Raw genomic sequence first — 1,008 nt, forward strand, 5'->3', positions numbered from 1 at the left:
CCTCCCCCCTCCCGAAGCCATTCAGTCCTTTATGGGAAATGGAGAGCAAAAGGAGTGAAAGATGGCAATTATCTAATTGGACTATTAACAAACAATTCTGTGAGTGTGTCTGGTAGGGAGCAGAAGAGGATGGGGAGGGGGGTGCTGGACTAACTTCATTTAGTGAGTGTGTGGGGCAGCCTGTTGGAGAGAGGGAAAGGTTGTTTAAAGAAAAGATGAGAGGGAGGGATTTTTTAAAGAAAAGGTAAGAGGAGGCAACGAAAAGGGGCCGCAGGGGCAACGGGGCGATTCTGCGCAGAGCTTGGGAAAAAGAGTTCGGTGGGACACGCACCAGCTGTGGTCTGAGACGTTCCAGGTCGACAAAAGATGAAGATGTCCTGCACGGAGACTGTGAGACACTAAACTGTCTTGGTACAGAGCCATCTTCAAATATCTGTTGCTTTTTAAGACTGTTGGTCATGTATAATCCCTGTTGAAAAGAACAACATATGTTAGGTTAGGGATGCGGGTTTCCTACCATGGCTTAATACACTAATATGCTCTCTTAAGTTACTAATATAACTAATACGTACCCTTATGTTATGAATATTAACATTTAAGGAACTAATATGTACACTTAAGTTATAAATATAGGAACTAAAATGTAACCTTAAGTTATAAATGATACATTTGTAGCTTAAGTGTAAATGTTAGTACCCTTAAGGTACAAATATGAATCCTTGAGTTCTGAAAATCAACCGTTAATTTATTAACATGAACACTTAATATCTAAATATCAACCGTTAAGATACTAATATATTATGTATAGATAATGTATATTCAAGTTACTTATATCAATCCTTATAATCTAAACCCTTAAGTTACTAATATCAGCCCTTAAGGTACTGAAATATACCCTAAAGTTACTAATATCAACCATTAAGTGATTTCGAGAGGCTCAAAATCACTTTCCAGAACATTCTCGTTCACCATTCCTGGCTGGTGGAATGATCTTCCCACCCCTATCCG

General features: G+C 38.9%; 1 protein-coding gene across 1 annotated transcript in view; it reads right to left on the bottom strand.

Annotated features, from left to right (window-relative positions):
* The window catches only part of LOC107689770 (ventral anterior homeobox 1-like), an 11,142-nt gene that overhangs the window by 8,135 nt on the left and 1,999 nt on the right, over nucleotides 1-1,008 (bottom strand). The window contains exon 2 of the mRNA XM_016487914.1: nucleotides 332-469. The gene's annotated coding sequence lies outside the window, so the exon portion shown is untranslated. The remainder of the gene's footprint in view (nucleotides 1-331; nucleotides 470-1,008) is intronic.

This window comes from Sinocyclocheilus anshuiensis, unplaced genomic scaffold (assembly GCF_001515605.1).
Source record: "Sinocyclocheilus anshuiensis isolate Anshui unplaced genomic scaffold, SAMN03320099.WGS_v1.1 scaffold918, whole genome shotgun sequence".
Taxonomy (NCBI): domain Eukaryota; kingdom Metazoa; phylum Chordata; class Actinopteri; order Cypriniformes; family Cyprinidae; genus Sinocyclocheilus; species Sinocyclocheilus anshuiensis.